Here is a 14,645-nt window from a genome sequence, read left to right on the forward strand (position 1 = left end):
ACAAAAGCGCTGCCAGAAAAGAGCAGAGAGAATTATTAGGGACACATCACATCCAGCACCCCCGCTCGTACACAAAAATTGTACATATAATCTTTATTACAAAGAGAACATTGAGTGTTGAGTTACTTTTTTACAAGAGCTTCTTTCCAGCCGCAGTGAGACTTTGGCCAAAACTAAATGAACTATTCTGCTTAGGGTCTGTGTAATTTAACACATGTGCCATATACCTGTGCATCTTCTTTATTTATTTATTATAATTGTGCCTTTAATATTTTATAAGGGCAAATGGCAATATGCAAATATATTTTTGGCAAGTTTAGGAATGCAATTTTATTACTTTTATTGTACTTTTTAATGGTTTTGTGGCAATGTTATTCATTTATAATGTAAATGCTTTGTGTGTCTTTTTAAACTTGACTTGACTTTCTGAGCAATAACCGCACAAGAGTTCCTATGTGTGAAAACATAACTGGCAAATAAAGCTCTTGATTCTTGACTTGATTCTATGTAAAAAAAAATCATAAAAAAGTCATAAACAGTCATAGTATCTCAAAAAAAATTATGAAGTCGTAAAAGTCATAGTATGTCGAAATATTCATATACATCATTTTGTATGTCGAAAAAAACATAAAAAAGTCATACTGTAGTAGGTCGAAATATTCCTAAAAAGTAGTTAGTGTAGTAGTCGTAACAAGTCCAGATTTATAAGTCTTGTTGTAAAACAAGAAGACTTAAAGTCCTCTGGAGATGCGGGCATTGATCCCGCTACCTCCGCATGCTAAGCAAGCGCTCTACCATTTGAGCTAATTCCCCTTTTCAAAAGAGTCATGGTATAGTATGTCAAAAATTCTTGAAAAGTCATGGTATAGCGTGTCAAAACTTTTTTAGTTTGGTATGTCAAAAAAGTCATAAAAGTCATAGTATAGTATGACAAAAATTCATGAAAGGTCATTAAAAGTCATAGTATAATATGTCAAAAAAATCATAAAAAGTTATACTATGTCAAAGAATTCTTAAAAAGTCTTAAAAATCATAGTATGTTGAAATATTCATAAAGTCCATTGTTTAGTATGTCGAAAAAAACCATAAAATGTCATACTGTAGTATGTCAAAATATTTTTTAAATGTTTATAGTATAGTTGTCAAAAAAATCATAGAAAGTCATAAAAAGTCTTTTTATAGTATGTCAAATATTCCTAAAAGTCGTAGTGTAGTAGTCGTAAAGTGTAGTATGTCATAAAGTCCAAATTGTAGTTGTTGTAAAACAGAAGAATCACAACATTTTGAAATTGAATATTTTTCGGTCAGACAGTGACAGCAGAAAACTAGTTTCCACCATCTATTGGACGACAGACTACTTTGCCATAATTGGAAATGGAATTGGTAAACAGGAAATGCAGCTGAAAAAGGAAATGCAGCTTGGATTGTCACTGACTTGAAAGACTATGGTCAGGTAGATTGGCATGGGTCTTTTCATGGCTCCACGGCCCGATTCAGCTTTCCAATATCATTTGACACAGGAAACATTGATACAATTTTTTTACCAAAACACACACTTGATTTTGTCAGTAAAAAGTGATAGTAAAATCGTGATGAATTGCGGGGGCAATGACAATCTTTTCCATCACACTCAATAAATAAACCAGATTATTCAATCCATGCTTCCACTATGCAAGTGGTCTCATCCAGGACCTATCGCACCCTAAGGGAGAATCATACCCATAGACCAAGGGCGGCAACCCGCGGCTCAGGAACCGCATGCGGCTCTTTGATGCTCCTCCTCAGCTTTTGAAAATAATAATGAGTATTAATTAAAAGTATTTTATTTTAGTTTGTTATGTTCAAAATGTAATTCTAGAAGATTATGGCGATCTTGTAACTTCTAAAATAGTTAAATATTTAAATATTATTATTTTGTTGTTGTGTTGTCGCTCTTAATACACGTCACAATGTGCGAACCCGCCAGTGAGTGTTTTTTTAAAACTTTTTGACCCCAGGTAGGCCAACTATGGAGAATTCAAAGAAAAGAAAGAATGGATGAAAACAGGACGTTCAATGCTACGTGGGCAGATTCATTTGCTTTCACTGCTGACGAGACTGGTTTACCAGTGTGCCTAAATGTAATGACAAACTAGCTAACAACAAAAAGTCAAATGTCACAAGACATTTCCAGAATAAACACGCAGCCTTTGCTCAGAAATATCGGTTTGAGATGAGAGAAAAAAGCGTTTTTGGAACTGACACAGAGGACTGATCAGAGCAAAATCACTTCAAGAAGTGGATGAAGTTCAAGTACATATGCTAGTTTTGTTGCCGCTCAGGAACTAGTGAGGCACGGGAAGCCGTTTACAGATGGAGAATATAGAAAAAGAATCTTTCATTAAGATTTCAGAATGTACTGTTCAAGGACTTTAAAAACAAGAGTGAAATTGTGCAGAAAATCAGGGATATGTCCCTCTCTGCAAAGACTGTCAAAGACAGAACCATAAAAATGGCAGAAGACATCACCAGACAGCAAATTAAAGACATCAATTCAGCTGTGCCTACTCAATTTCAATTCAATTTCAATTCATCAATTGCTTGTGATGAATCTAAAGACGAAGGTGATATAGCGCTGTTCTGCCGGTATGTAACTTGATACCACTAAAGGCCAACACGGGGGGGAAGGACGTTTGTGAGGCTGTCTTGAATTGTTTAAGATCAAAAGGAATCAATACCACCCACCTGTGTCAGTGGTGCAGACGGAGCACAGAGTATGACTGAGCGCATGACGGCTTTGTGGCTTTCCTGCAGAGGTCGCTGGACAGAAAGTTGCTGACTTTTCATTGCCTCCTGCACCAAGAAGCACTGTGTGCTCAAACATTCTTCCGGAATGCACAGAAGTCATGAATGTTGTCATTCAGATTGTGAGCAAAATAATGGCGAAAGGTGTAAATCCCCGTCAGTTCCGTTCGTTACTGGACGAGCTGGAAAGCACGTATTCTGATCCCTGCTGCACAACAAAGTCCGGTGGCTGCCCACAGGCGAGGCGCTGAAACGCTTTGTGGCATGTCTGGAGGAAGTGAAAACCTTCCTGGGCAGCAAAGGGCTCACATTCCTGAGCTAGAACAGCCATGTGGCTCGAAAAGCTTCACTTCTTGGTAGACATGACATCGCACCTGAACACAGCTCTTCAGGGTAAAGGACGCACAGCCCGGCACATGTTGGAGGAGGTTTTGGCATTCGAGCGCAAGTTGACGGTGCTTGCCAGAGATTTACAGAAAGGCACACTGTCACACTTCCCCAGTTTGAGAGAGTTCAGAGAAGCTCACATGATCAATTTGAATTTTTACATTCTGCAGTCATCGCAATGCAAACATCGTTCGGGAAACGATTCAGTGAGTTCAGAGAGGAAAAACCCCACATTATCCTTCCCTGTCACTCCCCTAAGCCTCGATCCATCCCGTGTGAATATGACAGCATTTCCAGGGGTGAGTCCACTGATCTTGAGATGGAACTGGCAGACATAGCCGACAAAGAAATGTGGTGTCTAAGTTCAAGCGCTTGACAGCGGACCTTGAAGATGTTTCACGTCAGAAGGCTGTTCTTGCTCAGAATCACAAATGGCGTGATTTGAAAACCTCCCCAAACCAGACCACTTGTGTTTGAAACCTGGAATGCAATCCCCGACATTTATGTCAACATGAAAAAGTATGCACTTGGAGTCCTGTCGATCTTTGGATCCACATATGTATGCGAGCAGGTGTTCTCCAACATGAACTTTATTAAAAACAAACACCGCCCACGCCTCACAGATGACAGCTTAGTCCTGTGTGAAGATGAAGGTGACCGCGTACAGCCCCGATGTGCAGACGCTGTGCGCTGAGGTTCAGGAGGAGAAATCACATTGACCAAGTATGATCGGTATTTTAATTGCCTATTATTTTGCAAATATTCACATTTTTTTCATTGTTCAGTGAAATAGACATTTATTATTCAGGTTGACGGCTGACTGCACGGCGCCGTAAAAGGATGACGGCACGCAGAGAGAGGACGGCATTTTTGTTTACTGCCAGTGGATAATTTAAGTTCGGTGTTTTGTTTCATTACTACAAGGACTCAAACGACATTGAGTGTTTTATTTAACGTTCAACACAACGTCTTTTTTTGGAGTTAAAAATGTTTTGTTGTATGCAGAAATTCATTTCCCTGCAGTTGTCATTGATTTCATAATTGTAACACAGTATAGTTTGTTTATACATAGCACAAAGGCAAAAAAAAAGTTATATACAGTGTTATTTTAATTTAAAATTTCAAAAGGGTTTTGTGGCTCCCAGTGCTTTCTTTTCTGTGTGAAACGTGTCCAAATGGCTCTTTGAGTGGTAAAGGTTGCCGACCCCTGCCCTAGACCAACGAGCCACGTAAACCCACTTTCAGCAATTAGCAATTACCAATTTTCCATCAAGTACGTGTGATCATCAGTGACTAGAAAGGCAATGTTAAGTATTTGGTGTTTTTATGGCTCCACTGCCAGATTGAGCTTTCTGATTACATTGGACGAAAGACTACTTTTGAAGCAAACATTTTACCAACATTGGAACTTGAATTTTGGAAAAAGGAAATGCAGCTTGGATTTGTCACTGACTTGAAAGACTATGTCAGGTAGATTGTCATGGGGTCTTTTCACGTCTCCACTGAATGAGTCAGTTTCCTGATCTCATTTGATACAAAATTTTTACCAAAACACAGACTTGATTTTGTCAGTAAAAAGTGATAGTAAAATCGTGATGAATTTGCCACGCCGATGACACTCTTTTCCATCACACTCAATAAATAAACCAGATTATTTGATTCATGCAAAGTCGTCTCATTAGCGACCTATTGGACCCACGCGAAAATCATACCCACAGACCAACGAGCCATGAAACACAGAGTTCTAGCAATTTTCCATCAAGGAAGTTCAGCTACAATCTGTCAGGGTCTTAAGTATTTGCCTGTATAACATCTAGGACCTGCATCAGCAGAGATGGTTTTGATCCATCAACCTCTAGGTTACGACCCAAGCACGCTTCCGCTGCGCCACTCTGCTCTGCTGTCTATACTCAGGGGAAGGAAATTCTGGGATTTACATTTTGAGGGCCAGTGGCAACCAAGGTTCCACCAGCTTTCGGGTTGCAAAGTTAAACATTTGGTAGACCTTGCAACTATCATTTATGTGAGCTTCCTGCTTACCTCGAAGAATCTTGAAGCAGTCTACTGAAGCATAATGAGCCAATACCTTGTTAAAAAAATGTTATCAACACCCTTCACTCTTTGCAATTTTTCTCTGACATTGTTTATTTTAGAAATATTGTAACCAGCATTAAATGAGTAGTTTTAGGTCTGTGTGAATGTGGGCGGAGTATTTACCTCGGCTGAACTTGTGAACATCTTCTTTGGCATATTCCCAGTCTGATCAAGTCCAGGTGCTGGAAAATCTGTGATTCACGTTTTGAGGGAATGGGATCTGCATGTGCTTTCTTACCAGAAAGTTTCTGGAGGTCCAAATGGCATCTTTGATGGCGGCCAGGGTGAGCCACTGATTTGCAAAGTTACATGCTGGTATCTGTTTCTTTGGCCTGACGGATGGACAGACGACCCAAAAGCATAATACTTCTTGCCAAGACATAACAAGAAACAAAAAAAGAGGCGGGGGAGATAGAGTTAAGCCCTGACACAATAGAGAACTACAGACAAAAGATGTGAAAGAGTACCAAGTGTGACCAGAAGAGTTGGAAAAAAACTAGAACGTCCACAAGTACAAACCTTTCTTCAAGAACTCTTTATTGTGCTCACATTGGCCCTCATTTATGAAACGTGCATACGACCTAAAACTGGCGTAGGACGGGCGTACGCCGATTCCTACGCAAAGTTTGGCAAAGTATGTGGAGTACATAAGTCTCCACATACATTGTTTTTATTAAGATTGAAGACCAAATTTACGAAATTTTCCCAACCATTGAGAGTGCCTCGTTGGCGCAGTAGGCAGAGCGTCAGTCTCATAATCTGAAGGTCGTGAGTTCAACCCTCACACGGGGCAGGTGTTTTAAAAACAAAAAAACACAACTGACACTGGAAATACAGCGACTTTCAGGTGGTTGAATACTGGCACAAGCACATGAATGGAAGTTGTGATTCTGTGGTTAGATTGAGACAAGGAAAGGCATTCTTTAAGAGGGTGGGGGGGCGTCTGCCTCAACTGGTTGGGGGTGACAGACAGACAGAGAGAGAAGAGACATGGAGAATTGTAGCAGAGGGTGTCTAGCAGGGACATGCAGGTGACTCCAACCACCGATCTAAACTCCTTAACAGTAGGAGTAGGGCAGGTCACCACTACATCGTAGTGATTTGTGATTATGCAACACGTTACCCAGAGGCTTACTCCCTCAGAAACACCAAGGCTAGACAAGTGGCCAATAGTTTACTTCAACATTTTTCCCGGGTAGGGTCCCCACAGAAATCTTAACCGAAATCTTAACCGATCAGAAAACTAACTGAACATTGAAGGAGGTATACTCCCTGTTAAGGACCTGGGGCAATAAAACAACACCCTACATAGTTTGTGGCTTCATGAACAATATTGTGTTATCTCATAGGTACTGGAAGCCACCCGTCTCCACCAATGCATTTCTCAATGCCCAGATGTGTTACAAGATTTGCAGTGAGTGTTGTGTTGTCCAGCAGAAGGGCAACAGATGTGTTACTTTTCGACTAGATTTACACCATAGCAGTGCAAGCATTTTGCCAAGGCTCACTTTCCAGCCACCGCCATGTTTTGAAACCATACACAACATAAATATTACATATTTCACCCAGGTGTCTTCTCTTATTCAATGATCTCACAAAAAGTTAAAAAAAAGCCAAAAACATGCAGGGGATGTAGCTCAGTGGTAGAGCGCATGCTTTGCATGTATGAGGCCCTGGGTTCAATCCCCGGCATCTCCAACAGGTCTCCAGTCTGCCAAAGAGCTGCAAAAAGCTCTTATTCTGAAAGAGAAAAGTATTAAAAGGCAATCTCCTTGTGTTCATGGTAATTAATGCAAAATCAGTCTCAATGACCAAGATTTGCAGTGAGCAGTGCATTGTCTAGTGATGGTATAGTGGTGAGCAAAGCTGCCTTTCAAGTAGTTAACCTTGGTTTGATTCCAGCCATCGCACTTGTTTTCATTGTGTGGTTACTTGCTTTATTTGTCAAGATTAGCCAGAAAGGTTACTTGCCCCTCTGATTTGATAAATATTAGATCTCTTTTATGGTACAAATAAGGGACTTTATCAATCAATCAAGCTGCCTCCACGAGGATCCACAGACACAGGGAGCGCACTACGGTTTGCACTTTGCCCGTGTCTGGTAACTTCTACTAACCAATTGAAAAGTTTATCAACAGAGCAGAAAGCAGCAGAAAGGCAACAGGTGTGTTACTTTTCAACTATGATTTATACCGTAGCAGTGCAAGTATTTTGCCCAGGTTTGATTTCCAGCCATCGCAGTTGCATTTACAGGTTGAAGCCATATACAACATTAACATTACATGTTTTACCCAGGTTTCTTCTTTTATTCCGTAATATTTCAATTTCTTCGCGGTGAGTCAACCCAGAAGGATTAATAAAGATAAGTCTTAGTCTATCTTGGAAAAGAGTAAAAAAAATCTGAAAATCTTCAGGGGATGTTGCTCAGTGGTAGAGCACATTTGACACAAACTAAGCGGTGTCCCTTTTATACCTCAGACTATCAGATAGCACTACAAGTACTTCAAATGCAGTATATTTATTGTATTACGCTCCAGTTTTTATGGGTGTTACAGCAGGTATTAGCACTGTAGTTTGCATATTCGTGGATGAAATATAATTGACATGCGATTAAGTTTATTTTTCAGCAGGTGGAGACATTTCACTTCAGACAGATGCTTCATTAAACATTAACACACAGGAAATAGAAGTAATGCTGATACAATTAGCAGAGGATGGTTTCGATCCATCGACCTCTGGGTTATGGGCCCAGCACGCTACCGCTGCGCCACTCTGCTCTACCGTTAGTACTCAGGGGCGGGAAGATGTGTGATTCACATTTGGAGCTCACGGGTTGTAAAGTTAAACATTTGGTAGATGTGGTTGCTCCTTGCCACTATCTTTTATGTGAGCTTCCTGATTACTCACACCTTGATTATTCACATGTGACACTTGTGATTGGCTGTTGTTTAAAAAAAGGGCATTGTGAGTACAGATATAAACATCAGTAAGGAGTCTACAAAGTTGCCTCTTATCATTTTAGTTTGGACACCCAGTGAGGCTTACCGCGATGCTTTGGACTGGGTCCACTAGGGTTTTCGGCTGCTCTCGATCAGACGGCTGTACTCACTCTGGTTTCTCTTCATAATGCACAAGACTTTTGCCTTTTACTAAAGACTTCCTTGGAGGGGAACGCTGATGAGTTGAAACTATTTTGGGGGGGGCTTTGCTGTTTGGCCGAGTCTTTTGTACTTCTTTGAACTATCCTTAACTAGACTCAGAGTCTTAACAGCAGCTAAATGATAGAAGCAAGATGATTTTCATGGGCCGTGGACAGCGACTGAGACGACAGGACTCCCCCGGACTGTGACCAGGACCGATCAAAAAATTTCATTGGGAAGGGTGTGGGAAACAAATTGGCCAGACAGAGTAAGGAAAGTTAGTCAGAGAGTAGGATACTGGAGACTTAGAGGACTAACACTAGAAGCAATGGTTTTAATCATCAAGGCAGTGATTTTACCTTTGCTTTTACTCATCAGCTCTGTTTTTATCCCACCCAGAAAATGATTTTAGACCTGGAACAAGCCATCTTTTATTTCCTGTAAAGGTCCAAGTGGGAACGAGTACAAAGAAGAGTGATGAAGAAGCCAAAGGACAAAGGAGGAAAAGGAGTGCCGGACCTGTTATTGTTTTTAGGGAGCAGATTTACAGCTATACACATAACAGCAGCCACGGCCCCATCCAGAAATCCTAAGACTGCAGCTATTGCACGGTTCTGGATGGGATCATACCTCAGAAGATTAAAGACCTTACACTCTGATGTTAAAGTAACTGGGTCTTTAATCCTTCACCTTCACCAAGATGATGAATGAATTAATATCAGATTATGATATTGATTTATTTAGTTTTACTGAAACCTGGCTGGGTGATGGAGAATATGTTAGTCTAAATGAATCCAACCCTCCTAGTCATACTAATACCCCCATTCCTAGAGGCACAGGCCCAACTGATGACTTCTCCTTCTCCTGTTACGTGCTGCACCCCAAGTCCGTACTGACTCAATTAAATTCAATTTAATTTATAGTATCAATATAGTATCAAGAGTTATCTCGAGACCCTTCACAGTTGGAGTAGGTCTATACCACACTCTGTAATTTACAAGGGCCCAACAATTCTAGTAGTTCCCTCCAGAGCTAGCAAAAAAAAAAAATCCCTTTAAAAAAAAAAAATCCCAGTTGAAGTTTATTTATTTTATGCATCCTTAACTTATGTATACTCCTAATATTAATATATAGGCTTATATTGCAATCTCGTAGCCCTACATGTAGGTGTACCCATATTTAAATGAACACACTGCATTGATCTAAAAGAAAGTTGATGTCATAAAGAATTGTGATGATGACATAATGAATGTGTATATGCATTAATGAAAAAGAAAGTTGATGTGTATTTGCAATAATCAAAACTTAAGTTGATGTGTGTATTCATTAATCTAAAAGAAAGTTGATGTCATAATGAATTGTGATGATGACATAATGATGAATGGTGATGATAAATCAAAAAGAAAGTTGATGTGTATATGCATAAATCTAAAAGAAAGTTGATGTGTATATGCATTTGTTAAAAAGAAAGTTGATGTGTATATGCATTACAGTTTTTTACAATTCCTATGACAGATTTTTCAATACAGTTAACAAGTTTCCTAAACTCTTAACACACCAACACACACAAAACACACAACTGGCAAAACAGTTAATTTCATGCTCAAAATCCCACATTGTAAACTAAACTCCAAAACTAATTTTCACAATACAATAATACTCTAACACTACACACTATGTCTAACAAAACACTGCAAACTTGTTTCAAAATCAAATAATTATTCAAAACACTAACACATGTTCTCTTCCAACAGGAACATTTAGTCAATCATAACACAATGACAAAAAAAACTCTATCATCAGCTGACATTACAGAAACTTCATTATTTTAGATGTGTCAGGTATGCCTTTACACAATAGACAGTATTTTGTATTGATCATGGATTGTGTTTTGCACATTCATTTTGTTTCTTTTGTTGAAGAAATTCAATACAAAAAATAAATGACCATCTCAGAGTAGCTTTACAAAATGTACCGTTTATGAAAAAAAAGACAGAGACAGAATTGCTGCAGTAAAGACTTTATTCGCAGAAGGACATTACTGCAAGATATACAAACAGAAAGAACACCAGAATAATAATTAAAAAAAGTAATCTTCTAATCTGCTCGGTTTTCTGCATTTGGCCACATGTTCTCATCCACATCACACCTGATATCTTCTCTGGCAAGGCATCGTGGGAAGAATCTTTTTGCATGCCTTATCCACCCCTGGCGGTGTTCAGCTGTGATGTCTTGGCAAGCAGCATCCATTACATCAAGGAGGGACATTTGGTCATGTGGACGATGGTCAAATACCTTCCATCTCCAGACTGAGAAAACTCCTCAATGGGGTTGACGAAAGGAGAGTAAGAGGCAAGGAAATGGGACATCATCCTTGGATGGGCGTCAAACCAGGCTGGGATTGTACGGGAATGGTGGAATGTCATGTGTAGTCCCATGTGATCACATATATTGGCAAGTGGTCTCCCACCTGCCCCCTTTCTACCTCTGGCACCAGTCTTTTGTGTAGGTCTTCTAAAAACAGAAGAAGGCGTTCGGTGTTGTAGGGGCCAATCTCACATTTATGCAGGAGTGCACCATTGTTGGAGATTGCGGCGCACATGGTGATGTTAGCTCCTCTCTGGCCCGGCACGGTAACTGGGGCCCTTTTTCCAATTAGGTTTCTCCCACGGCGACGCCTTTACGCCAAGTTGAAGCCAGCCTCGTCAACGAAGATAATTTCATGTGGGACTTGATTTGCCTCCAACTCCATGACTCTCTGAAAGTAATTAGACACAGTGGATGTAACTGCTGTGCTGTACTGTATATCTACTGTATGTCCTAATGTACTCCAGGTTTATAGAGTAGTTTGCAGTAATGACTGTATTGGATAACCTTACCTGGACGTATTGGTGACGTTCTGAAGTTCTTTGATGCGTTCACTGTTCCTTTCAAAGGAACTTTGTGTAGTTGTTTCATTCGGACTCTGTGTTTAGCTAGAGTCCGAGAAATAGATGTTAGGCTGATTGCTGCAATGTTCCCAAAGAAAAGGTTGTCCATCAATGAATGTTGATGTGTATATGCATTAATATCAATGAAAGTTGATGTCATAATGAATTGTGATGATAACATAATTAATAGGGATGATACACTAAATAGAAAGTTGATTTGCATATGCATTAATATCAAAGAAAGTTGATGTGTACATGCATTAATATCAATGAATGTTGATGTGTATATGCATTAATCTATAAAAAAAAGTTGATGTCATAATGAATAGTGATGATGACATAATGAATAGTGATGATGACATAATGAATGTGTTTATGCATTAATCTAAAAGAAATTTGATGTGTATATGCATTTATTAAAAGGAAAGTTGATGTGTACATGAATAAATCAAAAGAAAGTTGATGTGTGTATGCATTACTGAAAAAGAAAGTTGATGTGTTGGAAAATGTTGTTGGGTACCATGGTGACCGGTGAAACTCATTCATCTGTTACGCATGTTACTTTATCTTTATTGTGAATTTGATTTCATTTTGAATCGTTATTTCGCATTAATCAAAAATAAAGTGGATGTGTATGTGAATAAATCTAAAAGAAAGTTGATGTCATAATGAATTGTGATGATGACATAATGAATGGCGATGATATAATAAAAAGAAATTTGATGTGTATATGCCACAATCTATAAAAAAAGTTGATGTCATAATGAATAGTGATGATGACTGTAATGAAGACCAGATGTTCCACTTGACTAGGATCTAAGTTTGCACGCTGTGGACTGAACACATTTCCAGCTGTGCTAAAAAAAATTGGTTCAAAATGCCATCCTAGTTCTTTGCTCAGATTGGCTGCCAGTTTCCCTGCTGCTGTGCCTAACCTTTCCCTGGACTCAGCTGCAACATGTTGGCCCAGCCCCACTGTGGCATCCTGATCATCATCACCAGCCAGGAACTGATCTGATTCATCCTCAGATTCCTCACCAGCATGCAGTGACCTGATGATGGAGCAAGGCCATCCAGGAGGGGGATGACCTCAGAGATGTAGGCGCTGGGTTTTGAGGGCGCCCGTGTGACCTCCTCAAAAGGACTAAGAACAGTGAGCATGTCTGATGCTAACCCCCACTCATTTGGATAGATGATTGTAGAATCTTTACCCATGTTAGAATGCCAAGCCCTGCGCTGCTCCACCAGCCGCTGGAGCATGTAGAAAGTATTGTTCCACCTTGTTTTTTCATCTGTTATGAGCGTGTGCTGGGGGAGGTTCTACTGTGTTTGGAGCTCATGTAATCTGTTGCTGGCTTTGCTTGAGCGATGAACATGGCCAGATATGCTCCTGGCTTTGGAGAGAAGGGATGAATAGTGATGATATCATAATTAATGGTGATGATACAATGAATAGAAAGTTGATTTGTACATGCATTAATATCAAACAATGTTGAGGTGTATATGCATTAATATCAAAGAAAGATGATGACATAATGAATAGTGATGATGACATAATGAATAGTGATGATGACATAATGAATGGTGATAAAAAGAAAGTTAACGTGTACATGCATTAATCTATAAAAAAAAGTTGATGTCATATTGAATAGTGATGATGACATAATGAATGTGTATATGCATTAATCAATGAGAAAGTTGATGTGTATATGCAGAAATCTAAAAAAAACTTGATGCGTATATGCGTTAATCTAAAAGAAAGTTAATATGTTTATGCATTAATAAAAAATTAAGTTAATGAGTATATGCATTAATAAAAAAGAAATTTGATGTGTATATGCATTAATATAAAAGAAAGTTGATGTCATAATGAATGGTGATGATATAATAAAAAGAAAGTTGATGTGTACATGCATTAATAAAAAAGAAAATTGATGTGCATATGCATTCATTAAAAATAAATTTGATCTGTATATGCATTTATTAAAAAGAAAGTTGATGACATAATGAAAAGTGATGATGACATAATGAATGGTGATGATAAATCAAAAATTAAGTTAATCAGTATATGCATTAATATAAAAGAAAGTTGATGTGTATATGAATTAATCAAAAAGAAAGTTGATGACATAATGAATATTGAATGGTGATGATATAATAAAAAGAAAGTTGATGTGTATATGCATTTATTAACCGGTATGTTATTTTAAGCATGCAATTGATATGGGTTGATCAGAAATTCTTATATTTATTGCTGATTTGAAAACTATTTACATGACAGCTTTGAGCTTCAGATCAATGGTGTTGTCATGGTAACAGACAGAACTATATACAGAACGTTTTGCAACAATGAATACAACACATGCGGTTGCAATTATGAAGTAAAATGTAATGAAAAAGAGTTTTCATACTCAATATAACTTTCTTTTTTTAACTTTTAATTTTTATGATCATTGTGACTTTTTTGTTTTTGGTTCTTTTTTATTTTTTTTATTTCGACACCAGGTATGTGTTAGTGTGTGTGTGTGTGTGTGTGAGTAAGAGAGAGACACAGAGAGAGAGAGGGGGGGGGGGGGGCAGCTGGCAGTTAAAAAAAAAAAAATCTCCGATGGCAGAGACGCAACGGGAGCAGCATGTCTGAAACCCACGTTCACCAGAAATCTACTGGTTACTATGTAAGGACTACAAACCCCACGTTCACCAGAAATCTACTGGTTATTATGTAAGGACTACAAACCCCACGTTCACGAGAAATCTACTGGTTATTATGTAAGGACTACAAACCCCACGTTCACCAGAAATCTACTGGTTACTATGTAAGGACTACAAACCCCACGTTCACCAGAAATCTACTGGTTACTATGTAAGGACTACAAACCCCACGTTCACCAGAAATCTACTGGTTACTATGTAAGGACTACAAACCCCACGTTCACCAGAAATCTACTGGTTACTATGTAAGGACTACAAACCCCACGTTCACCAGAAATCTACTGGTTACTATGTAAGGACTACAAACCCCACGTTCACCAGAAATCTACTGGTTACTATGTAAGGACTACAAACCCCACGTTCACCAGAAATCTACTGGTTACTATGTAAGGACTACAAACCCCACGTTCACCAGAAATTTACTGGTTACTATGTAAGGACTACAAACCCCACGTTCACCAGAAATCTACTGGTTACTATGTAAGGACTACAAACCCCACGTTCACCAGAAATCTACTGGTTACTATGTAAGGACTACAAACCGAAGTTAAAACAAACCTGAAGCTGAAGAAACCCTAAACGTTAACGGAACAGATCC

At 38.9% G+C, this 14,645-nt stretch overlaps 3 non-coding genes across 3 annotated transcripts; 2 read left to right on the forward strand and 1 right to left on the reverse strand.

Annotated features, from left to right (window-relative positions):
- Nucleotides 1-6,891: 6,891 nt before the first annotated feature.
- Nucleotides 6,892-6,963, forward strand: trnaa-ugc (transfer RNA alanine (anticodon UGC)). Its single transcript has one exon. It is a non-coding gene; the product is annotated as a tRNA-Ala (tRNA).
- Nucleotides 6,964-7,970: 1,007 nt separating this feature from the next.
- Nucleotides 7,971-8,042, reverse strand: trnam-cau (transfer RNA methionine (anticodon CAU)). Its single transcript has one exon. It is a non-coding gene; the product is annotated as a tRNA-Met (tRNA).
- Nucleotides 8,043-8,370: 328 nt separating this feature from the next.
- On the forward strand, nt 8,371-8,487 carry LOC116680167 (U5 spliceosomal RNA). Its single transcript, XR_004329654.1, has one exon. It is a non-coding gene; the product is annotated as a U5 spliceosomal RNA (small nuclear RNA).
- Nucleotides 8,488-14,645: the final 6,158 nt, after the last annotated feature.

The sequence above is a fragment of the Etheostoma spectabile genome, unplaced genomic scaffold (genome assembly GCF_008692095.1).
Source record: "Etheostoma spectabile isolate EspeVRDwgs_2016 unplaced genomic scaffold, UIUC_Espe_1.0 scaffold00018343, whole genome shotgun sequence".
Lineage (NCBI taxonomy): Eukaryota > Metazoa > Chordata > Actinopteri > Perciformes > Percidae > Etheostoma > Etheostoma spectabile.